Source organism: Talpa europaea (genome assembly GCF_964194135.1).
Source record: "Talpa europaea genome assembly, chromosome: 4".
NCBI lineage: Eukaryota > Metazoa > Chordata > Mammalia > Eulipotyphla > Talpidae > Talpa > Talpa europaea.
This window is the reverse complement of record NC_140070.1, coordinates 32,182,675-32,210,586: the sequence shown is the minus strand read 5'-3', so window position 1 is coordinate 32,210,586 and position 27,912 is coordinate 32,182,675. Positions and strand designations below refer to the sequence as shown.

At 36.7% G+C, this 27,912-nt stretch overlaps 1 protein-coding gene across 1 annotated transcript in view; it reads right to left on the bottom strand.

Moving 5' to 3' along the window:
* The window catches only part of ZMAT4 (zinc finger matrin-type 4), a gene marked incomplete at both ends in the record, with an annotated part of 215,381 nt that overhangs the window by 98,235 nt on the left and 89,234 nt on the right, over positions 1 to 27,912 (bottom strand). The gene's annotated exons all lie outside the window — the stretch shown is intronic.

Below are 27,912 nucleotides of genomic sequence, written 5' to 3'. Positions count from 1 at the left end.
TAGTGTTTGCTCTGAAATCTTGTTTTTCTTCATGATGATGATGATCAAGACTTACTCAGTGACTGACTCCTATCACCATTTGTTTAGAGGCTACTACTCCAGGCACAGGGAATATAGGATGATGTGAGGCATGAGCTACCCAAGGAAAAATGGGGCTTACAATTAGACTAGGGCATATGTATCTGGCATCAAGGGGAGAGCAGTCTCTAATTGCATCATTATACTCATTAAAGTAAGTAAAATATCAGAGTTCAGACGGTCTGAATTATTTAATAGAAATTATCATTTGGCATCCAGCTCTGCCTTGACCAATTTTAGCCTCACCAGGATACATGGTCACATGGTCAAGGATTTTTTTTAGTAATATTTCTTTAAAGAAGTGAACACTCTTCATAATTAAATTGAGTATATATAATAAAGCTATGATGACCATGCCAGCTGAATTTTCTAGGAGAATTTGGGTAATTTCCCTTTTATTTAGAAAAGGTGATTTGTTACATGCCACACAAAATGTTTAAATCCAGTTTGACTTTTATTCCTATGGAAGTCTTAATGAAAGTGAATCATAATTTAGAAAAAAAATCCTTCATTAGTACATTTCACCTGGCTATTGTGCACACAGATCATATATTATGCAAAGGGAAGATGAATCCACTGTCTCCCCTCCTGCTGAGTTAGAAATTGGAGGAAAAACAGAGTCTCAGATAAGGAGTTAATCTATTCCTTAATGGAACTCCAATAGCAAGGCATTTGGGGTAAAGAGCAGTCTTGAATGAGTATCTGGCTCCACAAGTGCCTTTCTCTTATTCCTAGCCAACCCATAGTGCCCTTTAAAATGGGATGGGGAGGAGCATGAGGGTGAGGATGGGAGGGAGAAGAGGAATTATATATCTTTCTGCCTAATAAGATATCTGGACATCTGGAGAGAGTGCTGCCTTACAAATTATGTTGCAGTTAGAAAACTAACTCCTTCCTCTTTAAGTCATTAGTGGGTAATATCTCTGATAATGACTCTTGTTCCTTGGGAGGATTGGAGGGAGAGGTGGGGAGGAGAGAGAGAGATAATGAAGAAAAGAGCCCTTTCCTATGCTCCAAAAGGCTAATCTGAATTTCACGGATAGGGAAAAGAAAGACTTCTCAAAAGAGATTTTGTTGATTTGGAGTTACAGCCTCACCTACTGCCTTTTATTATTTTGACTGTAGAATATTACATCTTAGAGTTCCCCCTCTTTATACTACAGTTAGTGACTGAGATTTAACAAGTGACAGGGTTGGTGGGGGGAAGTAAGAGGTAATGGGTCCTATGGAGAAAGATGAGACTTACCCAGAGGGGAAGAAAGCCCCAAAGAAGGGCTTCTTAGAGAGGGACAAACCTTCAAGTAAAACACCTGGGTAGGCACTGAGGCTGTGTCTACCGGAGTGTACCTTGCTGAGGGTTAAAGACCAGGTGCTTTGACCTTTCTTCTCAGTAAAATAAAAAAGTCAGAAAGGGTATAAACATTTTTACACCGTGGTGTGATTTACTGTGGAGACTAATGGGACCAAGACATAAAAGAGAGAGCTGACTTCCCCAGCCTACCTCTCCAACTAAGCCTAGGAGATACCACTGAATCCCCGGGAAGGGACAGAGCACAGGAGTACCAGGAAATGACAAATCAGGGAGTTACTGAATTGCCCAAGTGTAGAAATGACGAAAGGGTAGCTCAGTAGGGATGAAAGACCCAAACTGGATCTTTCCCATTATATGTTACAGGATATTTATCCTAGATTTAAAAAAAAAAAGAATGTTGTCAAGGTAAAGGTGGGTGATCAAATCACTTATTTTACCTTTTATGCAAGATACAGGTCAAAACATGTTATTCCTAAGATTGGGCACATTATCATAAGCCAAAGTTTAACACACAATCTACATACCTCTTTAGAAATCTGTGCATCCCAAAGGTCACTTCCTAAAAAAGTATCAGCCAATCCTGACCACAGGAACCAATCCCTACTCCCTAGAAATCTATCTTGGAGATGTACCTAAGGAAAAAATAGAGGCCCAGATACAGGGGCCGTGGTCATTATAGGATTTACATTCAGAACTAGATTTCAGGGCAAAGAATTGCCCTTAAACTGGATAATAAAAAGTGGACTTATGGAATTCAGTAATTTGACAACATTTAAAAATCTACTAAATATATTAGATGAATATTACTAGTCCTTATTATGAACAACTTCAAGAGAATTCAGTAATTCGACAACATTTAAGAATCTACTAAATATATTAGATGAATATGACTAGTCCTTATTATGAACAACTTCAAGAGAATTGAGGGAGGAAGACAGAAAATAAAAGGAAAATACTACAATCAAGGAAATACAGTCCTGTACTGGACTCACTCTCCTAATTGTGAGTTAAAAAAAAAAATCATGTAAACTAAGCCTGTGTATGGATCTTCATCTTAAAGTCTTTCTCATGCCTGGAATGCTTTTCTTTAGCACTTCTTGCCTAATCTTTTCAGAGTCTACATATATGGCTTAATTCAATCATCATTTCCTTGAACTAAGGTATCTTCTGACGACTTCTACTGTTCCTCCAGTAGTTTGAGCCAGCATTAGGTCCTTTATGTGTCTTGATATTTACTTTATAATAGGACAGAGAATTATTACATTTATTTGTTTTCATATCTGTTCCTTTCATGAGACTACAAAACTCCTTTAAGATCAAGGAGACCGAAGCCTCAGAATTAGCAAAATGCTTACCACGTAAGTGGACCTTCAAATGCTTACTGAGTGGAGCTGAGAATTGATTTGTGAGGTTAATAAATTATATGATGTAAGAGTCAAAGAGGAAAGGAGTTCTAATTGCAAGCCAAAATCCTTCAGACTTATAGGAAGATGGCCAGTAAAAAAACCCAAACTACAAACAATTTATAAACTAACTTGAGGGTTTAAGTACAACATGTTTGCAGTATTTAGTTTTAATGATGGCAGTGTTAATATGTAGAAGATGTGGTACATATACACCATGGAGTATTACTCAGCATTCAAAAAAGATAAACACATGCAATTTACAGCAACATGGATGGTGCTGGAAGGGATCATGCTCAGTGAAATAAGCCAAAAAGAAAAAGAAAAATACCAGATGGTCTCACTCATAGCAGGAATCTAGAAAACTTAAATAAGGGACCAGGAAAATGAATAACTGTAAGAAAGTGAAAATCAAAATCAACAAAAAACTATGAACCAGAGACACTCTATGGGAGGTGGGGGGTGGGGAGGGGAGGGATTGGGGTAAAAATATGGGGGCTGCAATTGTATGGGGAATATAAAAATAAAATTTATTTTAAAAATAAATAAATAAATAAAACATTCATGACCTAAAAAAAAAAAAAAAAAAGCACATCTAACATGTGCTCCAAGGTAACCTGCAAGTTAAGAATGAACCCCTCATGGTCACAGGATCTCACAGGCTCACCTCTCTTTCTACCATGATACTTTGTAGTTAAGGACTTTGATCAAAGGTTTTTTTGAAAAAAAACTTTGTATCATATTTCAAATTCCTCTCAGACTTTTCCTAAGTTATTCTAGCAGCTAAGGGTAAATACTTGATTTTTTTTTTTTTGTATTTCTGAATTATTTTATTTTTTAATTTTAAAAATTTTTTACATCATTGTTCATTGTTCATTTTTAAACAATATTTACTTGATTTTTTTCCTAACAAAACAGAAAATTATTCTGGAGAGTGTATGCACATTAGTCCTTAATGTTTTCAAAATAGAGACCTGAAATAAAAAGAGTACAGAAATTAAAAAATATATATATGTATTCCTAGATGTCTATTCTGGACAAAGTCATTCACATCATCATATAGAAAAATCAAAGAATAATATGACAACCGATTGTTATACAAAACAATTATCATGTCTGTAGTTATGCTATAGCTATAGAGGGGGGACAGAGAAAGTACAGGCATTTGACAATAGAGGGTGTGTGTGTGTTGAGAAGTCAGGTAGCCTCTGAGGACATCAACACATATTTATGGGGTATTTCAGTAAAGGAGTCACTGTAACATGATGTAATTGTGAATACCATGCATTCTGACTATACTAATCAACTTGGTGCTGATAAAACTACCCAGAGAGAATCTCAATATTAACCAAATGCCTGCCAAGTGTGAGAATGTAAATTCAGATAGTATTCTTGACTATCTGAATCCCAAATTAATGGCTCCTTGCAACTACAGATCATATCCTCTTTATTGGTATCTCCCTGCACCCAGAGCAATAGATGACCCAGCATAGATACGCCATAAAGTTTGATGAACTGACTTCAATGAATACATTTAAATTTTCTGGCTTAAATAGTTGAGAATAGCCCTCAAGCTATCAAGTAAATGAGGGAGAAACCTAAGGTTATCTGAAAAAATGGGCTTAAACTGGAGACATAACTACAGTCATACTTTGTCAGTATAATTGTTATAGGATGTGTCACTGCAAAAGGAGAGGGAATGTCACTGAGGCTATAGGAATGGGCACCATTTCCCCACCCCCACTTCTACACTGACAACATCTCAGAGGTCTTGGATTGTAATTCCCAGTATGCCATGAACTGGAATTCCTGAATGATGGACAGTTGGGAAGGAGGAAAGAGCAAAGTATATGTGTATAGTATATATACATGGTGGAATGGGGAAGGAGAGATATGTGAAAAGACCATTTCTGTAATCTTATTGTGTTTATAGGCAGGAAAGAAGATGGCAAATATATTGATTTCATAATGGATTATATGATGCTTCGTGAAATTTGAATCTTGTCTTCTGTCCCAGCTCTCTGGAACCTAACTAACACTTTTATCATGGTCCCTCACTGGGAGATGCCTTGGATTTCTGAAAAGCTTTTGGGCCTCAGCCACCCTACTCTGTGTCCAGCTTGTTGGTTGGGCATTTGCCCATGAGAGGGATGGGTGATATTTGGAGTTTGATGAGCAGTCTGTCATTTGAAACCCTTTCTTCACTCCCTCTCTATGTCCTTTAAACTTCACATCAATTAAAGATTTTTGCACCACTAAGAGTCTGATTCCTTTGTCTTTGTGGATAGATGACTAAACCCTGAGTCTGGGCAGAAAGGATTATTTCCCCTTAGCAGTTTGGGGTTCCCCAGTATCCCTTGGTTTCATAGTTTCGTTTTGGTTCCCGGACTAGGAATGAATATCCTAGTTATATAATATCCTCATTGGCAAAAGAAAAAAAAAATGATTGTGGAGTTTCCTAAGGCTACTTGTTCAAAGAATTTTTCAAAGTTAATAATTTTTCAGAAAGTGTATCTGGCCAGAAATCTAGTCATGAAAGGCCTTTTCTTTTCTCATAAGAAATTTCATAAGATATTTTACTTGAAATTAAGAAATTTCTTTGATTTTTTTTTTTACTGTAAGTGTATATAAAGTCTAAAAGAGTTTCATTTCCAGTAAGTTAGAGTCAGAGCTCTGTGAAACTGCTCCCCAGCAAAATAATCATAACTTCTGAAAATTATAACATATCATATTCTTCAAAATCTATGGAAAGTATGCTAAGAGTAAACATCATCAAATTAAGAAATATTTATTCAGGGCCTCTCTGGTGGTGCAGCGGTTGAGAGCTGGGTTGGGAAGCTGCCCACAGCCTCTACGGCACTGGTTCGATCCCAGGCTGCAACCCGGCCACTGGAGGAGGGTCCCGCATGGCGCACAGACCTCTCCTGCCGCCCGCTGCTCCCCTCAGCAGTGTACGTAGGTCCTTCTGCCTGCTCTGCTCCCTATTCTGGCTCTGGTGAATTTTCTCACCCTCCCACGCTTCTGACTGTACCCAGTGCTTGTATAAATAAATAAATAAATCTTAAAAAAAAAAGAAATATTTATTCAGGTAAATTTAGTAACTCTCAGTAAGAATAGCAAGAGCCTATACCACTTCAGTCACAACCCTATCCCTCCCTACAAATCCCCTGTTCAGCATAATGAGAGCTCTACTTTAGTAGGGTATAGTAAAGAAAATAGGATTCCCTCTCCTATCAACCATTCAAGGGATACGTCATCAGCATGATCACATCCTCTTCAGCTCCAAGATACAGAAACTAAATTCCTGGCAATGTAGCTAATATATCAGGCACTCTCTTCCCCCACCCACTTATAGGCATAAGGTTTACCCCAGCACAACAGGCCAAGAATATTGGAATTCTGATTGCCCTTGCCCCAGCTCACTTTTAGCATAAAAGTTCCATATTAGTAGAGTCAAGCTACGGAAATTAGAGGCTTCCATCCCAACCCAGTTAATAAAGCAGAGCTGTCACTCTGAGATACACAGAGCACTGTCCTCATCCACAACTACAGAGCAGTGGCACAGAGACTCTTCCCATGACAGAAGGGAAGAAGATGACCATAAGAACAAAGAGCTTCTAAACTCTCCTAAATGAAACTGACCTTATTTTCAATAGAGTGTGAGAAGATTTAAGCTTCAGGGTCTTCTCACAAACAATGGAGACTTTGGTGGTAAACAATTCATAGAAAGATGATAAGCCCATTAGAGCTGCAAGCTAAACCATAGGCCAACTAGTTTACCAGGGAGAACTAGAGAGACAATTAAGGAGAGCATTCCTGGAGTCATAACAAACTTCAAAATTAAACTACAAAAGGATTGCATGTACTAGATCAGACTGGTGAATATTCATGCCCCAGGGCATTGGCAGAAACAATAGAACAATCTTCCACAATTAGTAGAGTTGAAAAGCTGGGTACAAGGACAGCAGGGGCAGCAACTTAATCGAAAAGATCACACAAAGAGATAGTCAAAGGGTCCTGCTAGAACCACTGTGGTTTTAAATCTCAAAGAGACTAAACTCATGACTAAAGCTGCACCTCTGAACAATGACAGCTGCTGCCCATAGTGGAAAAGTAGATATTATTAAAATAGCTAGGACATTTGACAAATAAATAAGCAAATAGCCCTACAAACAAGCCCTAGAGAAAAGGTAAATCAGTATCAAATATTGGCACAATATATTACCTGAAAATATGTTAAAGGGCCTCCCTGGTGGCGCAAGGGGTTACGCACGGCAGTACGAAGCAATCCACAGCCTCTGCAGTTCAATCCCCTGGCCAGCCAGGGAGCAACCCACATGGTGCAGCAGACCTTTTCTGACTCGCCTGCTACTCCCCTCAGGAGTGTATTTCCATGATCTGCCTGTTCTGCTCCCCACTCTGTCTCTGGTGAATCCTCTCACCCCTTCCCTGCATCTCTGACATGCACCCCAGCTCTTATATGCATAAATAAATAAATCTTAAAGACACTGATGTTAAGTTTAAAAGGCAAAGATTTCAAAGTAACTTCAAAGACTTCAAACAATTATAAGTGTGACCAAAGAATAAAAGGATATCATGCTTAAACAAGTAACATAATATATGCTGATGTTATTAAATGGAAGACATCAATAAAGAAATAGAAATTATAAAAATAATCAAACGAAAATTCTGGAGTTAAAAAGTGTAATAACTAAATGAAACATTCACTAGGAGGGCTTAGAATAGATTTTAACTGTCAAAAGAAAGAACAAGTGAACTTGAATATAGACCAGTAGTGATTATACAATCCAGACAAGAGAAGAATGAAGAAAATTGAACAGATCCTCAGAGAAATATGGGGGACTATTAAGTATACCAGCAAATACATTAAATGATAGTACCAGAAGAAAAGAGACAGAGCAGAAAAAAATACTCAAAGTAATGACTGAAAACATCTCAAATTGGAGAAAGACATTTTTCTACATATCCAACAAGTTCAATAACATTCAAGTAATTTAAACACAAAATGATTTACACCTAAATGGTTCATAATAAAAGGACCAATAGCCAAAACAAAGGGAAATTTTTAACTCAGCAGAGAAAAACAGTTCAGCATATACAAAGAAACCACAATAAGGCTGACAACTGAATTTTTATGAGAATTGATGGAGACCAGATGTGGGATGACATGATACACAGTACTGAGAGGAAAAAAATCCATCAACCAAGAGCCTTATATTTAGCAAAGCTACCTTTTAAATATGAAGCTGAATAATGACATTCAGATTAACAAAAACTGAGAGATAATATATTTAGGATTTGTTACTAGCAGATCCATCTTACAAGAAACACTAAAGGAAGTTATTCAAGTTGAAAGCAAGTCATATCAGAGAATAATTAAAATTTTCTTTAAAAGCACCAATAAAGGTAATTATGTAATTATAAGAGATAATATATATCCATATTTCTTCTTTCTCATTGTGTTAGGGGGAAAAGGATGTCCTAAAGCTAATTCCATACAGGCTTTGTGGACTCCACCCCCACCCCAGGCCAAAGCCAAAGACACTGGGAACTCCAAATCCCATCACCACCAAAGGGAAGGTGGCTGGGATCTGAGGGTAGGGTTAAGCAGCCAGGTTGGTATAAAGCCAGACACGTGGGCTTTGGAGGGGTTCCCCCATTTTGGCTCTCCGCCAGCTCGCAGCTGGCCAGTGCTGAGAGGTGCCTTTGGGTTTCCAGGTCGGCGGATCGGGTAGGACACATTAAAGACTTTATTTCCCTATTTTCTCACTGAGTTGTACATTTTCCTTATTTCCTTTTCCCTTGTAAATAAGCCTTTTATTAACCTTTTGTGTATGCCTGTAGTGGAGTATTAATAAGTTCCTTTTAAGCACGCGGTGAGGACCCACAGCTAGGCAACCCATTCAATATGGGGCTGCCCTATAACAGCTGTAACTACTTTAAATCTAGATGCATAAAATCCATGCATATGTATAATTGAGTTAATACATGTAAAAATATATTTGATAAAGATAACACAAAGAAAATAGGCAGGAACAGGTTGTATTGGAGTAAAGAAATGATACCAGATTGTAACTCAAATCCACAGAAACAAATTGAGACCCAAGAAATTTAATAATAAGGTTAATGTAACAGACACTGAAATATATAACTGCTCTTATTTCTTCTCTCAGGTTCTTTAAAAGATATGAAATTGTATAAAGTAAAAATTTAAACAATATATTGCTGACTTTGTAATATACATGGGTGTAATATGTATAACAGTAGTAGCACAAAAAGGAGGAAGAGAGAAGACAACTATATAAGAGCAACATTTTTGTTTGGCTAAAATTAACATGAATTATAAGTAGATTCCAATAAGCTAAGATGTATATGTCAAGCCTTAGAGCCATCACTAAATAAAAAAAATTCAAAAAAATACATTGAAAAAATAGCTAAAGGAATTAAAATATTGTGGGAAAAATAGTCTCTTAATGCAAAAGAAAATGGTAAAGGCAAAATAAGAGAACAAAAAGAGCATAATTCATAAAGAAAATAAAAGGTAAAATGATAGCCATAAATCCAACCACAGCAACAGTAATACTAACTGAAAGCATATACAACCTAATGAAAATAGAAATGGCAAGACTGGATGAAAAGAAAATATGAGCAATCTGTCTGTTGCCCAGAGGAGAATCACTGTAGATTTAATGACACAACTGGATAAAAGGATGCAAATATATACCAGGAAAATAACATTAATAACAGGGCCTCCCTGGTGGCACAAGGGGTTAAGATGCAACCTGTGAAGCTATCCACAGCCACTGCAGCATGAGTTTGATGCCTGGCCAGGGAGATACCCACATGGCGCAGCAGACCTCCTGGCTCGCTCACTGCTCCCCTCAGCAGTTCATTTCAGTCAATCTGCCTGTTCTGCTCCCCACTTTGTCTCTGGTGAATCCTTTCACCCAACACACCTCTGGCCTGTACCCCAGTTCCTCCATGCATAAATAAATAAATCTTAAAAAAAAATAGCATTCATAATAAGACTATAGTGATTATACTAAAAGCAGACAAAATAAACATTAAGGGAAAGTTATTACTAGAGATAAAGATTGCCTATTTATAATTAACAAAGTGCAAATCATTAGAAAGACATGATAGTTTATGTATCTGCAAATATACTATGTAGTTCCAAAATAAAGAAGCAAAAACTGATAGAACTGAAGGGAGAAATACACAATTATATGGAGGTCTATTAGGTTGAGTTGCTTAAATCTTTTCTATCCTTAATCTTCTTCTTAGTTATTTTAACCAATATAGAAAGTACAGTATCAAAGTCTCCAACTATTATTATTGAAATTTACACAAAGTTAAAAATGAGCATAGGATTTCAATAGACATTACTACAAAAAAAATGCACAAATAAGAACATGAAAAGATGCTTGACTTCATTAGCTATCAGGAAAATGCAAGTCAAACCACTTTATAAGCACTAGGACTAGAATAAGAAATATGGGTAATAAAAGCATTAGCAAGGATGAAGAGAAATAGTGACCTTCATACACTACTGGTGAGAATGTAAAATCACATAGCCACATAAGAAAACCATCTGGCAGTTCCTACTATGTTTGAACACAGAGTTACTGTGTGACTCAGCAGTTCTACTTCTAGGTACAGTCAATCTTTGTTATACACACATATATATCTCCAAATTTACCTACTTGCAAATATTTATTTGTAGACCCCAAATCAATACCTGTTGCTTTGTGGTAATTCACCACACTGATAGTGGAAAAAATTTGAATCACCTGACATTCATGTTCTCAGCTGGGATTGAACAATGGGATGCTCTGTTGTCCTGTTTCACCTCTCATCCTGTAAATGATTTTTTTTTTTTAGTAGTGATTATGACTGGAGTTCAATGTTAATCAACAATACAGTACATCCAGAACAAAGAAGAGGAAATTCATTGATACATATTTGAGATTGCTCCTGCAAGTGGAACAGTGACATCTATAGTGCATGATTGATAAAGATATGGGAAAATATGGAAAGGAGGCAACATTTGTAGATTCATGAGATAGCAATCAAAATAAAAAATATGGACAGCATTGTTGTGAGGCTAAAAGCCAAAGAAATTCACCATACTGCTCAGTGTCAAGAAAATGTTAAAACTCTTCTTAGTATTTTATTGTAAAGAACCCCCAAAAAAGTACTTTTAAGAAATATACATTAAATAAGGAATCTGTTAACAAAGCATGCACAAAACAAGGTAAGGTTATGTTTTGATGGGTTGACAAAAGATTGATATCCAGTGGCTCACAGGAACTTAGCACTGTATTCCCCTAGGAGCAATGGCTTACAGTTTACTAATTCAGGGTTGGTGGTAACTTCATAGAACATAACTGCAATGGGGGAAAAAAAAAAGATAATTGAATGCATATTTCATTAAGGGGAAATAAAATATATATGTCCACATAAAACTTGCATGTAAATATTTATAGCAGTATACTTTATAATAGGCCCAAAGTGGAAACACCACAATTGTCCATCAACTGAAAAATGAATAAATAAAATACATTATATTCATACACTGGCATATATTGTCAGCAGTAAAAACAATGTAGCTCTATGCTACAATATAGGGGAATCCAGAAAACTTTGTGCTGAGTGAGAGGAGCTGGTCGCAATAGACGATGTTATATGATTTCTTTTACATGAAATTTTCAGAATAGGAAATTTTATAGATAGCATATCACCAATTGTCTAGGAGTAGGGGGATATAGAGGTAGAGGTGCGGGAAAATGGGGAGTAACTGCTAACAGGTACAGGATTTCTTTTCGATGATAATGTTCTAAAGTTAATCATGGTGATAGTTATACAACTGTGTATACTGAAAACCCTCAAATAGCACAAATACACTTCAAATAGGTGAATTGGATAATACATGAATTGTATCTCAATAAATATGTTATTAGCAAAAAACAAAAAAAAAGAACAAAAAAAAACCCACACCAAGGGAGGCATTTCAATTATTTCAAAAGTTTAAAGAAATACTAACATTAAAGCCATAACTTTTTTTGGGTATCCTCACTTAGAGGCAAACACATTGAGAAAGGAAGACATAATGAGGATTATTTTATTCATGTATAGGTGTAGTTTATGGAATTCCTCGGAGCACTTGCTGGACATCCTTGGCATTGTGATTACTTAAGTTCATTTGGGCTAAAGACATTTCATGGATGGAACAGGAGGGGGAGGGGATCACATTAAGTGAAATTAATCAGAAGGAGAAAGAAATGCCAAATGATTTTACTCATATGTAAACTATAAAGACACAAAACAGGGGCCTCCCTTGGTGGTATAGTGGTTGAGCGCTGGGCTACTAAGTTGCCTGCAGCCTCTGCAGCGCCGGTTCGATCCCCAGGCTGCCGGCAAGGGTCCCACATGGCACACAGACCTCTCCTACCGTGCCCACTGCTCCCCTCAGCAGTGTACTTTGGTCCTTCTGCCTGTTCTGCTCCCCGCTCTGGTGAATTCTCTCACCCTCCTGCACTTCTGACTATACCCAGTGCTTGTATAGATAAATAAATCTTTTTAAAAAGAAAATTAAAAAATTTTTTAAAAAGACACAAAGAAACAAAAACTACATGAAAAACTCTAGAAATCTTATTGTAGAATAGCATCTACTAGATGGGAAAGGTGGGTGTAGGGAGTACACGGGGGTGGGTACCCAATGGACTGTGGTAGAAGATTATGGTGCTTGGGTGGTGGGTGCAATGAGGTAACCTACATTTGAAGTCCTGTGAACCTACACCCCCAAATTATATAGTGTTATAAACCAAAGTTGCTTTAATTAAAAAATACAATAAAAATTAATCACAATATTAGTAAAAACAATAATATGGAGCAGACACTTTTGATGTCAAGTATAGACTGGGCCATAATGACATAAACCATTGCCACCATTGCTGCACGGCTCTTGTTCTCAGGTTAATTACTGAGAAGCAGCACCTCTTTAAAGTGCCCATTTTCTTGAAAACATTGCGGTAAGTACAACAATAAATAAAACAAAGGCATCTCATGACTACACTAAAAGTCTACCTGCAGAGGCTACTAAGCTATGGCTAAAGACAAGAGCCATCTGACACCCCTGCTGGAGGCAGGAATAGTTGTTCCTCTCAGCACACATGCTGTAGTAAGAAGAAATGTTCAACAAATGCTGTATGCATGTCACCACTGATAGTGTGTAATTGAAGTTTGAAATGAGGCAGTAAGCAGAAATGATCGTCTGGTCTCCTCTCACACTTAATGGGGACCGAAAGCGCTACAAGTCACACTTCCTGACGGCAAGATCCCAGCAAGCTTGTCTCCTCTGTTGTCTTGCATCCTGTTCCACTCCATTTAGGTCATAGTGTTCTCTTTCCTCCTAAACTATTCAAATCACATCCAGATGCCAAGATCTATTTAATCCAGAGTCCTTTCAGGATTTCTGCAAATTTCATCCACATTTTCACTCTGACCTCTCCCAGTACTTAATGACTGTGCCATAGGTTTTGATTAGATCTTGATGTTTGTTTTACCAGTGTTTTCTTAAGAGTGTATCAAAAAACATCTCAAAGAACTTTAGTTACCCTCCCCCACTCAGCTCCAGAGCTGGCCATGGGTCTGGATACAAAGAAGAGACTCTATGAATATGAAATATGTAGTTGCTGAATGAAAGACTTCAAGTGAGCATCCATTAGCCAATTCTAACTTGGTCACATAAATCTGTTTCCACATACAATAATCTTCCCCATGTCTTTCATTAACATGATTGACTTGATTTGAAGCAAAGGTCAAGTGACATCAAATTCATCCCCAACACTGAAATGGCTCTAGTGGCAATGACATGTGACAGTGTGCACTTGCCAACCCCAAAGGGACATGTCTTTCTGTAGGCAGTGGGTGTTCAGACATTCCATGGAGAGGCTGCACTGTCTACATTTGATGAATCTACATTGTAGCTCTTGCCAGCTTTTTATTGTACCAACAACTAGAGAGATATATGCCCTGTCACCAGGACAGAAACCATCCACCCACTGTCTACAAGCCCTCCATTTCCCTGGTATTGGGGAAAATGGTTATTATTATTATTATTATTATTATTATTATTATTATTATTATTTTGCAAAGGAAAGAGAGAAGGAAGACTTCTACTCAGGACGGATGTAGAATTCTCTGTGTGCCTTTGGTATTTGTTTTTCAGTCATTGAAGAAATATTTAAGCAGATGGTAACAGCACTTACAAGACCCCAGAAGGGAGAAATTAGCCAGGACTCCTGAGAGAAAGCAAACACATAAGTTAGATAAGCCCCACTAACAAAGAGAAGTAACTAACAAACATGTCACAAATGAGTAGCTGTGCCAGAGCGAACAAAGGTGCTGTGCGAGTTGGGCGAGAAGAGAGGAAGACAAATGTCTAAATGCTCTGAAAAGCTCAAAAACTATCAAAGAAAAAATTGTATTTTCCATTGGAGACATCATGTTGAGATTGGATAGAGATGAGGCAAGCTTAAAATTGGAATGATACCCATGCCAGACAGATCCTCCCTCCTAGCAGCACGATTCCCTATCATCATTCACACCCTCAGATGCCACAGTATCAGCACAACTACCATTTTCTGAGAGTCAGACGTGTCAAACATTGTTTTAGGTATCTTATGTATTTTATCACACTGTTTTCATAGTAATCCTAAAATAGGCTTAGCATTTATTCCTTTTTTGCCTTCCCTATATCCTCTAAACTCACTCTATCAGCAAAACCTGAAAAATCCTTATTCTTGAATTATATGTCCAAATTATCTAATTCTCTCTCAACCCATTTTTATCTACTTTTCCCTTATCCCTCCTGTTCCAGCCAGAATTCCTCTCTATTGCATGACAATGTAATAATACATTTACATTCTTCACAGCTCTTAATTTACATTCTAAAATTATGACTTAGATAGTCAAATTTTCTTATTTACTGTCTCCTACTACTAAATTATTCACTACTAAACAACCATATCTAAAACAGCACTGTCCTTTTGTACAAGTTACAAATGAGGTCACATTTAAATTTTCTAATAGATTTTAGAAAATCTAATTGTATTTGTATTCAAATACAATTAGATTTTTGTATTTGTATTCTAATTGTATTCAAATTTGTATTCTAATTGTATTAAAAAAACAAAAAGAACCTGTGGAAGTAATTTTTGAAAGCATATTTTATTTATCACATTATATCCAAATTCTTTTCCTTCCAACATGCATTCAACATAAAGATTATTAATGAGGTATTTTATATGCCTTTTGTCATACTGTCTTTGAAATCTGGGGTTTATTTCACAATTACAGATAATTCTAATTAATATTAACACCATAATTAATATTTAATTAAGTGCTAAATGTTTCTATGTGGCTACTAAGTTGGGACACTATGACTTTAGAACATAGGGAACAATGATTAAATGTTAGTTAAGTTAAAAAATGTACAGATAAGTGAAGGAATCAGTGAAACAATTAATGAATACATTCCCACATTTATAGATGAGGGGGAGAAAAATCCTCATAGCATTTAAATGAGTCCTCCAAAGTGTCATACACGCAGAATGTGGTAGATCTGATTTTTGAATCCTTGTCTAACTAAACTCAAGGGGGCGCTATTTCCATTAAACGCTACCGGCATCTTAGATCAGTCTTCTCATCAAAAACTTTCAAGATCAGGCCTCCCAGGTGGCGCAGCGGTTGAGCGCTGGGTTGCGAAGCTGCCCGCGGCCTCTGCGGCGCCGGTTCGATCCCCGGCTGCTCCCCGGCCACCGGAGGAGGGTCCCACATGGCGCGCAGACCTCTCCTGCCGCCCGCTGCTCCCCTCAGCAGTGTATGTAGGTCCTTCTGCCTGTTCTGCTCCCTGCTCTGGCTCTGGTGAATTCTCTCACCCTCCAGGCTTCTGACTGTACCCAGTGCATGTATAAACCAAACAAACAAACAAATAGATAAATAAATAAGACATGCCTCTAGAAAATTAAAAAAAAAAAAAAAACTTTCAAGATCTCTTTACCACCTAAAAATAAATTCCTTATCATGACATATAAAGACTGCTAAAAATCTAACTTTCAAGACACTTTTCTAGTTTTTCTCCCATCACTGATTTTCATACATAATATGCTCCAAGTAAACTAATTTCTTCAAGGTGAGGAACACCAAGGAGCCTGCCAAAAGAATGGCTTGACATCCCAGCTTTAAATCTCCCTGCTCTCCATTATATGGCTGCTTGCCCTTGTCTGATGTTGCCAGTAAGTGAAGACAGTCCATTAAGTGTTATATCAAGTTTAAGTCTCCTGATGAGATCAGGCTTCTTTCATTCTATGTCTATCCTATCACAGCACCAAGCACATAGCATTGTAATTTAAAAAATGGTTGAACTGAGTATAGGAAGGGAAAAATGAACCAATGTATGAATTTTCCCTATCTTTCAGCTATGAGTACATTCCTCCATGTCTTTCCAATCACAATTTCCCTAGACTTTCTGAATGCAAGTGTCGTTCAAATGCTATTTCCTTCATCGAATCTTCTCCAATACTCCCCACTACAAAGAAATTTCATTCTTTGTAAAAGAAGTCCCACAGCACTTTATTTAGACCTTTTCCTAACACCTAACACCATTTAGCATATATCTTTTAGTACCTAATGGGATACTAATTACTTGGGTTAAAAAGGTATCATTCCTGGATCGTGGACAGTGTTTCATATGATGTGGTATGAAACAAAAAAACAGTATTAAATTATAAAGGGACAGATTTGGATTCAAAAGATGCTGACATAAGCTTTGGATTTAAGTGTACTGGATGCCACTTATAATTTTCAAATCTGAAAGTTTTCCCATGGTAGGTGGTAAATAAAAATCTATCCTATTTGTGTATTCATAAGAAAAAAAGTCAGGATAAAAGAATGCAATGTATGAAAGCATGCTTTTTAATCTGAAAATATTACAGAGAGTGTGTTATACATAATATATATCATATGTATAATAATATATAATATACAATGTACATTTTATTTTAGTTAACCCTGTATTTCAAACCAAACAAGAAACTAAGAATACGATACAATATGAAAGGACATAATAAATATGAACTAGCAAATTCCCAAAATAGGTGGAAGAACTATAAAAATATTTAGAAATAAAAGAATAAACCACTTCTACAATGAAGAATAAACTAGAAGTAACAAGATGAATAATCACAATGGACAATTCTCTAAGAGAAAGAGAAAGTAAAATGAAGGAAAACATTTAAAAGAAGAGATGCTAAGAGAGTCAATAGAAAATGACAAATTGAAGAAAGACAAAGGTGGCCCAATATATGAATAATTAGAGACCTTGAAATAGAAAATCAAAATGAGATTACAAAGCAAATATATTGCTATCTCTTAAAATTCAAATTAAAGAAATTACAGACTATGAATGTTGATTCAGTATGTATGTTTTCGTAAGTTAGAACAATTATTGAAGTTGATCCAGAACAAACAATACTAAAATATAGTCTATGAAATTAATAAACTTTAAAATAAAATTTTTTTTAAAATATTTGAGCCCATAATAATTTATTTATAAGGAAACAAAATTAGATTATCAGCAGACTGTTCAAATGCAATGTTTGGTTCCAAAAACAAATGGAGTAGCATCTCTTACATTCTCAGGAAAAGAAAAGTTACCCTATTTCTTCTTTTTTTTTTTTAAAGATTTATTTATTTATACAAGTACTGGGTATAGTCAGAAGCACGGGAGGGTGAGAGAATTCACCAGAGCCAGAGGGGAGAGCAGAACAGGCAGAAGGACCTACATACACTGCTGAGGGGAGCAGCGGGCGGCAGGAGAGGCCTGTGCGCCATGTGGGACCCTTGCCTGGTGGCCGGGGATAGAACCGGCACTGCAGAGGCTGTGGGCAGCTTCGCAACCCAGCTCTCAACCGCTGCGCCACCAGGAAGACCCATAACTGCAAATGTTTTCATTTATTAGTCAATTTATTAGTAAGATAGTATGAATATGGTTATTCTCAGAATGTTATATGTGTCATATTGGATAGAATAAATGAGTAATTACAGACTATTCTAATCTTTTCATTTCAATGTTTTGGGAATCAGATATATAATACGGAAAAAGAGAAAACAGAAGAACACATGTAAGAGAGTAAGTTTTATATATATATATATATATATATAAGTTACATATATATATAAATAAAACTTCTTCCCACTGAAGAGACTTAAAAATAATACAACAACATCACATTCAGAAACCCTAGCCATCATGAAACACCATTCTACCGAAGAGTAAAAGAAACTCAATCTTTTCAGGGGGGGGAAAAAAAAAAAGCTGACTCCAGGAAGTATATAAGATAAGCCTGGAATAGTTTATGATGCCAGGTAAGAAGGAAGTTATCAAAGACTACTGCAGTCATGACATGAGATCTCGGGAGTAAACCTGAACAGATCCCCACTAGCAAAAGCAGGACAATTTGAACATGATAAGGATGATAATGTAATTGATCAAAATGTATCAAATATACTAAATCTACGCATCCATAATATTATTTCTTAAAAGCATATTTGGTCCTCTCTGCAGAATGGTAGGGAACCAATTCCTTAATGTAAAGTTGGTGAACACAGGAGCAAAATAAAGCAATTTATCTGCCTTTTCTAGAAAAAACAAACATTTAATGAAGAAAAATGCTTGTTCCAAAATATTCCTACTAATCCATGAAAAGGAAATTATAGAAAAAAACAAATTCTCAAACTCCAAGGAATCAATGGATCTATGCATTAAACATCAAGAGTTGCTAATATCATAAAAAGAGACAATCAGATATCATGTGTCTTTGGATAAAAGAATTCAACACCATCTGAGGTCTTGTCAAATGCATCAATCTCAAATTCTATAAATTCTCTGGATACATATACCAATTTACAGGAAATAGAAAGGGCATAAGAAAGAGTTAAATGGAACCATAAATACACAATCAGCAAAAGCAAACTTTAGAAAACTCTGAATGGAAAATGCACCCAAGTTTGCTTTTTTGAAAAACAGGGAAAATTCTATGGAAAAGAAGGGAATGAAGAAACCCATAGACTCAAACATGCTTTTAAAAATTGGGTGTGACTAGCTATGGTAATTAGGGAGACAATATTTGCAATGACACTATGTAAAACCTCAAAAAATCTTCTAGAAAAGGATAGCATGTAATTTTAGTGGAACAAAAAGTCAGGGTAGGAGTAGGACAAACAGAGTAGCTCCTGGGATGACTGCCAAGACTCATTTCTTTACCTGGGAAGTTATTACAAGGGTGTGTGCCTTCAAATTTATTAAGTGACATCTTTTTTTTTTTGGGGGGGGGAAGAATTTTGTACCTGTTTTATTTTATAATAAAGAGTTAAAAAAAAGAATTCCATTTTAAAATTCACCTGGCTAACAGCCCTAAGTGTCTCCCTAAGTATAACTCTAAAATATTAATGAAGACTGAAAAGGATAAAATGCACACTAAAAATTACTTTGATAGACCACCTAATGCCAGAATTTAAAGTGAATTTCTATCTGCTGTAAGGCATAAAAAGTTCAATTGAGATAAGCTGTAAAACTAGAATAATAATAGGATTTCCCTCATAGAGTAATAGCAAGGATTAAATGAACTTATATATGGAAAGTACTTAAAAAGGTACCTGACCTAGAGCAAGAGCTGTATTTAAGAATAAGCTATTGTTTTTATTATAAACCTACCCAGGGTGTATTTCAGAAAGGAAGGTCCCTAAAATAAACAAGCAAACATCTACATCTACATCTCACTGTCCCCCCGGGCCAGATTTGTACCAACAAAAATACTGGACATCCTTTATCATATGACTTCCTGAACTAATGAAACTCTTATTACTTGTCATTTTTCTACATCCATTCTGTGACAGTGATTCCTAGTTATCAGCTGTGCAGAGAGATGCAACTAATACATTATATGCTGGTAGATGTAGCTTCCTATCTCAACAGCAGAAATGGATAGGCTAGTAGGAAAACAGCAGTCTCAGATGCTGGCAATTGTCACTTAAATGTGAAGGATTGACTCCTCATGTTGGAAAATCAGGCAGCAGGGTAAGAAAAGATGCTAACCAAAGAATCAGACCTTTACTGTGAAGTTAAAGAACTTTCAGAAACTGGGAGTTGGTCAAGAGTTACGCATGTCAAGCCACATCTAGTAATGACTCTAAGAAAAGGACAAATTCTGGCCAGATTAGCCAGTTCTTCTCAAATTTATCTACAAATTCAATGGAAGTTTAACCACAGAAGGTTGGAAAAAAAATTGTCCTGAATTTCTCGTGCCAGAAAAAAGATAGTAAATAGCTTAGATAATTTTGAAAATTAAAATGAGTGACTTAGCACTAAATATTTAAAAAACTATATAAAACTAATAATTTTTAAGTGGGCTTCTGTGGCAGAAAGTTGCAGTTGAATAAAATGAAATATGAACAGAAATAACCAAAGGACATATTCAAAATAATGTAGAATAAGGGGATTCTTTAGGTTAGTAAGAAAAATTAGATTATTCAATAAATCAAACTGAAAGATTAAAAAGCAATTTGGAAAAAATAATAAAGCCACAAAATAACTTGAAGAAATACATAAAAATAATCATACATTATTAGGATGGGTTAAAAATTTTAAGCATAAAGTGAAAAATAGTTTGAAACAGAAAAGATGTGCATATCCTGTTCCATTAACATTAAAATGTTCTGTATATTAAGAAATACCATGAAGACATTTAAAAGCAAATGGCAAAGAATATTAATCATGTGCATTTTTAAAATGTTGATCTACATAAAGAGTTCTTGCAGAGCTCTAAAAGAAAGTTGATCACTCCCCCTAAATTAAGCAGAGAACATAAACTTAAAATGTATAAAGGAAATGTATTTGTCCAATAATAATATTTTTTATTTTTTTAAATTATTTACCAGTAATCTAAGAAACAAAAATTTTAATGAGTTACTATTTCTTACCCTTTTTCTAAAAATTGGGAACTTTTTTTTTAAAATCCCATAGTCCATGGTAAACAAAATGACCATTCTAAGTTACTGCTTCAAGAAAGATACATCCTTTCTGGAGTGATTAATGAAGCTGTCTCAAAAACCTTAAAGAAATATTCTTCTTGACCCAGAAATTTTCTTTCAGGAAATTTAATCTAAGGAAATTATCAGCAATTTGAGCAAATACATACAAGTCTATTTGCTAAGATGCTGATTACAACAGCAAAAAAGTAAAAATATATACTGAGATTAATAGAGGATAATATTTTAACAAACTGTGATATATTAACTAACTAGCATTTAACAAACTGGTACATTTAGGTATTAGTGCAAATAAAAAGTCATTAAATGAAAACAAAGCTATTAAAATCATGAAGATGATATTAATGGATATGAAATATAATTACTGATGTTCTTCTAAACTCATTCAACATTCTTATTTATTATTATTATTATTATGATGATGATGATGATGGAAGTAACATTGGTTTACAACACTGTATGTGATTTAGGGGAATAAAGTCATACTTCCTCAGATGTATGTTACCACACCACACCCATCACCACAGCACCCATACATTCTTCACTGTAGACCACCGGACCCCCACCGCTCTTTACTCCCATTCCACCCACTCTAACAGCTTCAGTTCTTCAGTCCTATTTCTAGGTTTTATTTTAATTTACTTTTGCCAGTGTCATTGTTTTGTTTCTCTATATTCCACCTATGAAAGAAATCATCTGGTATCTATCTTTTTCCTTTTGACTTATTTCACTTAGCATAATCCCCTCCAGTTCCATGCATGCTGTAATCAAGTTTTAAACAGGTGTTTATGGAGCATCAACTCTTTACCAGCCACTGTCCTGGGGATTGAATTCTTTGGCAGAGAATAACCCAGGTGTGATGAGCCCTGTTGTGGAATTTATTTTCTACTTGGGGAAGCTGGTAATAATTAAAATAAATAAATAAAATATGTATTATGTTAGCCGTGATTACTACAGAGGAAAAAAATGAAAAGGCAATATGAAGTTTACAGAAAGAAATGTCTGAAATTTTAAAGTGGTCTAAGAGGTCCTCACCGTGGGGGAATTTTTGAATAAAGGCTTAAAAGAAGTGAAGAAATGCTCGTGTAGCTACAGCTGGAGAAAGAGTGTTCTAGTGAAGGAAATGAACAGCAAATAGAAAGGTGGCCTGTGTATTCATAGATTAGTGAGGAGAACAGGCATAGTTGCAGCAGAGTAAAAGAATAGGTTATGTAGTCAGAGAAGTCACTGGGCATGGGATGTAAATCACACAGGAACTAACAAATCACAGCCAACACATTGATTTTATGCAACATGCAATGCAAAGCCACATACAGACAACAGCTACCATGGCTCACATGTTAAGTTTCCACTGCTGTCTGAAAGTAGTGATTCCATGAAAGCATTTATAAGGCAAACTGACACAAAGTGAATAAGCAATATTACGAATTTATATGGAAACACTTCTGAGCATTCCCAGGCCCCTAAAACAACCTACCAAATCATCCCAAATAATAAATAAAACCTAACATGGAGCCTCCCTGGTGGCGCAGTGGTTAAAGTCTCTCTACTATCAAGCTATCTCCAGCCACTGCAACATGAGTTCCATCCAGCCAGGGAGCTACCCACATGGCACAGCAGACCTCTCCTGCCTGGCCCGCTGCTCCTCTCAGCAGTATATTTCAGTCAGTCTGCCTGTCTGCCTGTTCTACTCCCCAGTCTGTCTCTGGTGAATCCTCTCACCCCCCAAACCTCTGGCCTATACCCTAGTTCTATGCATGAATAAATTTTCAAAGATCTTTTAAAAAGAAAATAAAAATAAAATCTAACATCCCACTAATAGATAGCAAAAGAAGAATGATGTGATAGGCACAGAGCACGTATAAAGGAGGTCTGGGGCAGGAAGGAGTTAGTGGGGGTTGCTCTCACTGCCAGGGGTTCACATTCCATCTAGAACAGCTGCTGTACAACCAATGCTGAATGTTATTTTTGCTTCTACCCTTTGATCACAAAAGCAAAAATTCTCTTTAGATTTCTTTCAATGACTGGAAATAGATACCGATATAGGTGTTTTCTAAAAGCAAAGTGGTGTAATAAGAAATTTTGAGAAAAGAAAGACACCTCAACTACCACATACAAAAATATTTGCATATGCATGCATGTATTTATTCACAAAGACAATAGGGAGAGAAGATGAAAACAAAAACTGGAAATATACTACAGATGATGTCATAAAATTTATATCTTGCCTGTCTTTAGACAATTAATTGTCTAAATATTTCATATTGTCAAAATATTTCATATTGACTTTTTTCTTTTATTATTACTTTTAAAAAGGAACATAATTTTTAAAAGAAAGAGGGAGCATATCTGTATTCTCACTATCTCAGGTTTACAGTTAAAAGGGGAGAGATCCTGCATTTGTACAGGAAATTCCCTTTAGCTTTTTGGGAAGAAACCCAACTTCCAGATAAGGATCTGGAAGTGGGGCCACCAGTGTGACCCACTGCAGTTGGCTGGGTTCCCTGCCCAGGTTCCCATGTGGGCCAACTCAAGTACGCACACAACTTGCAAATAAGCTGCATGTGAAACCACACTAGTAGTGAAGAAAACTACCAAGGAAGTGAAACAGGTTTCCTGCCGAAATCTACAAGTACCTGTGTTTGATGTCTTTACTACCCCAAATACACTTCCATCCTCAGTGATCTCCAGAGAAGATAATCAGAAACACAGTTCACTCCCACCCCCCACTGTCATCTTTGTCATTACAGCATCGAGGGAAAAAAAAATGAAGGGATCAGAACTTAAGAAAAGGCACAAATGGGGCCTCCCCTGGTGGCGTAGGCAGTTGAGCGCAGGGCTGTGAAGCTGTCCACAGCCTCTGCAGCGCCCGTTCCATCCCGGCCCGCAGGCGAGGGTCCCACATGGCATGGCAGACCTCTCCTGTTGTGCCCGCTGCTCCCCTCAGCAGTGCATTTTGTCAGTCTGCCTTTTCTGATCCCCGTTCTGTCTCTGATGACTCCTCTCACCCTCCCGCGCATCTGGCCTGTACCCCAGTTTGTGTATAAATAAATAAATCTAAAAAAAAAAAAGGCACAAACTAATGAAGAGTTTTAAAGTAATAATAAAAAATTCAATTCACCATAAAAACTCAGGAAAGTCTAAGTTCTCAAATTACATTACCTGGATCTGAAACATTAGCATCACCCAAGAACTTGTTGGAAATGCAAGTTCTAAGCTGCATCATAAATTCTGAGCATGGGAAAAAAGCCTTCCGGGTGACCGTCCTCTAAAGAATGCCCTAAATCTTCTGAAATTGCTCTCTTGGAGTCTTTTTCTATTTAAAGGGAAAACAATGTGACTTGGGGTCAAAAGTCTAGCCACTTTCAGGAGATTTTCATTACTGCTTTTGTTTTAGGGAGTTTTCTAATAAAAGGACCTCATCTACCTGGGCTCATTTATGCTGCCAGCTGGTTAGAAGGGCTGCAGTTCTGTCACCAACAGTTTCTCTAGCGCAGCATGGGGAGCCCACACGCAGCTCAACTTTTTCTTATTCCCCAACAGTTAGCCTACCTATCACTGTGAAATTGTTTCACTGGTAAGTTAATCTCTCTGGATATAAAACATTGTCCTATGAAAAGTTCTGAGCACTTTCTTTTAACAAGGAGACTAGTGAAACATTCTGTATCTCTTTTATAATCCTGTAATTTTATCTTTGATTGCTCAGTAATACCATCTTTTCCCAGTAGGGTGGAATCATCCTTTTGCTATTAAGCCTTGCACACACTGCAGGCCCTTAAGTTCCAATTTGAAGGGGCCAGATGGAAGGTTTTCTTAGATTCTCATTTACCATTTAATATGTACTTGGTCTCTGCTGCAGACTGTACAAAAAGGTCAGAACAAATCACAGATTCACTAGTCTTTCTGTGTCAATTTAACTAAGCAAGCCATACAAAAGAAATACCTTCTAACATGAAATATGCAAAATGAAGCATTCAGTAAAAATACGTATTCCTTAAAAAACTCCCATGATTAAAATTTCAGAGAATCTTTCAACATCAAACAGGGACCTAGTTTAGCAAAGTAAGGTTACTGTGAGCCTGGATGGTGTGTTCCCTTTATTTTTTAAACAAGCTTTTTTATTTTGGAACAATTTTAAATTTATAGAAGTCGTGATGATAGTAGTCTTTCCATATACCCTTCACTCTGCTCCCTACTGTTAATATCTCATGTGATCCTGACACATTCTGCAAACTGAGTAACTGTGACAAGTACACTAATTACTATTGTCAAATAAATGCCAGATTTTATTGAATTTTACCAGTTTTTCCACTCATATTCTTTTTCTGTTTCAGGATTCAATCTAGGACGCCACATTGCAGATAGCATTTTGTTTTTCAGTACTCTTTTATTCCTTTATTGCCAAATTCTGGACTATATCTTCAAGTAGAATAGTCATTTATAAATGGCTATAATCAACAGCTAAGTTGCTGTTCATTGACTAGCACGGCATCCTGAGTTTCATGATGAGTAGAAATTCTGTTGTAAACATAAAGCGACCCATCATGCAGCCTCACTAGCCTGTCTCAGAAGTTAGCCTGGCCTTGCCCAGATGTTGGCACCCTCTGTGGCAGGCCTTAGGGTGGTGCAAGAAATCTATTTTGGGTACAAATGATCTGGGAAATCTAACCAAGTCCTACTGATTCCTAATCCTGAAGGTAAAAGTAAGTCAGAGAGTTGTGGGGGCAACTATTTGTGACAATATTGTCAGCACAGGTAGAATGGCAAATAGTTTAGAGAACAGGAATTATTTTCTTTAAAAATGATCAGTTTATGTGTGGAGGTTCCTCAATCTGTTAAAAATGGAGCTTCCATATGATCCAGCAATCCCACTCCTAGGTATTTACCCAAAGGACAAAAAAGCATTAATTCAAAAGGACACTTGCACCCCTATGTTTACAATAGATAAGCAATGGAAATAACCCAAATGCCCAAAAATAGATGACTGGATCAAGAAGATGTGGTACATATACACAATGGAATATTACTCAGCAATCAAAAAGATAAACTCATGCAATTTGCAGCAACATGGATGGAGCTGGAAGGGATCATGCTCAGTGAAGCAAGCCAGAAAGAAAAAGAAAAATACCAGATGGTCTCACTCATAGCAGGAATCTAGAAAACTTAAATAAGGGACCAGGTAAAAGACTAATTATAATAATGTAAAAATCAAAATCAACAAGCAACTATAAACCAGAGACACACTACGGGATGGAGGGGGGGAGAAGGGAATAGGATCAAAACAAGGGTGGTGGGAATTTCACAGTGACGATAACAAAGGTTAAAATGCATACATTGTACAAAAATGAAAAATGATGTAAAAAATATATATATATAAATTAACAAAAAATTAAAAAATATATAAAATGCTTTTAAAAAATGGTCAGTTTATTCAAAGACTATAGTATGAAGAAGGGCTAGGCAAAAGTGTGAAAAACAGAATCACCCATGACTCCTTGGCTAGAATCCTCTTTACAATAGTTACTGTGCAATCAATTACCTGCTCACCAGTCCCTCCCACATCATTTTCTCTCTAGACTCACCTATACAACTGTGAGAGAAATAGACACATGGAGAGGAAAACAGGCAAAAACCTTTCACAAAACATAAAGTTTGCAAACAGCCCCATCTAGACCTTGGTTCTCAGGCTGCTCTGTATTCCAGGTTTCTGGAGGTGCAAGATGGCTTCCTGAGGGGAAGCAATTTTCTCACATTCCTATGAATTCAAGTGACAATTTCTAAATTCTTTCTTGAAATTTCTGACATACATACATTTTCTAACATTTAACTGTGGTGTAATCACGGAGTTCCAGAATCCCTAAAAAAGAAATAGATATTTACTCTGATTCTTGCAGACACCTAGGATTTCTGGCCACCCAGAAGTGAAGAGGGTCACATCCAGAAAAAAAACCTGGGGGTTCTCTTAAATGTTTGTTTCTAAGGTACTGTTTTTCCTTTTTTTCTTTTTTAGATTAATACATTCACACGAGAGTTGTTAGGACTTAAATGTAAAGACAGTACAGAAAGCAGAGGGATATTGGCATCCCAATAGTGAGTCACTTGAAGGGGCTCAAAGCCATGTTATGCACAGCTCCCCCATGAGCCAAATGGTACAAATCCCCATTCTTTTCAGCAGCCCCCATATTTCTTCCTCCAGGTTAATTCCAGCTAGATGGTAAGACCTGGAGACAATTCTGGTATGTCCTTCACAATAAGGTCAAGAGACCATCTACAATACATACCCTCATGAATTTGGACAATAAAGGACTCACCTTTCCCTAATTCTAAAAGGATACTGAATGGGCCACCCTGGTGGTGAAGCGGGTTGAGCGCAGAGCTATGAAGCTGTCCGTAGCCTCTGCAGCATGGGTTCAATTCCCAGCCAGCCAGGAAGATACCCACATGGCGCAGCACCGCTCATGTCTTGCCCGCTGCTCCCCTTGGCAATGTGTTTCCATCGTCTGCCTGTTCTTTTCCCTACTCTTTGTCTGGTGGATCTTCTCACCCTCCCACGCCTCTGGCCTGTACCCTAGCTCTTGTGTAAAAATAAATAAATCTTTAAAAAAATAATAAAAAATAAAACGATACTGAATGTTTGCAGCTCAATACTCTTTTATCACTTCTCAGCCATGGTATTTAGCCTCAAAAATCTGTTTGAAAATGCCAACACCACAAATGATCCAAAAGAAAGTCATCTCATCCAGGTGGTTGCTGTCACTATTGATTGCATCAATCACCACTGTCACTGAGTATGAAAGGTTCTGGCATTAGAGGACCATTCAGGGTAAGTGTCCCCCAACTTTTCCTAATAAAATTTAAAAAAAAACAATTTCTATGACAGCTTTGGGTACATACAATATTGTTCTGAGGTCAGAAAAATATCTGCATCATCGCTCTCCCTGCTATCATCATCGATTTGAATCTCAGGAAAAGGATGACGGGAGGGTG